Raw genomic sequence first — 336 nt, forward strand, 5'->3', positions numbered from 1 at the left:
TCCTTCCTTTCCCTTCCTTCCTTCCTTCCTTCCTTCCTTCCTTTTCATTTTGTTTTTCTACTAGCAGCATTTAACATAGTGCCTGACACACAGTATGCTCTTAATCAATGCTCTTGTCTTAACTTGATTTGGACAGGGTTAGAGCACATTTCCATTCCTGCAAAGGTCAAGTTACTCAATGACCTCATAATTAATCACACTCAGCATCCCTGTGATTTCTCTAACCAAAACACACTCTCCTGGCTTATCTGTCCCTGTAAGTGTCAGGTTCCTCTATTAGAATGTAAACCCCTAGAGGGCAAGGATTGCATCTCCTCTTTTTTTAAATACCCAAGG

This window comes from Petaurus breviceps, unplaced genomic scaffold (assembly GCF_028583685.1).
Source record: "Petaurus breviceps papuanus isolate PSGF00001 unplaced genomic scaffold, PetGlider_PUasm1.0 185, whole genome shotgun sequence".
In the NCBI taxonomy this organism is placed as follows: domain Eukaryota; kingdom Metazoa; phylum Chordata; class Mammalia; order Diprotodontia; family Petauridae; genus Petaurus; species Petaurus breviceps.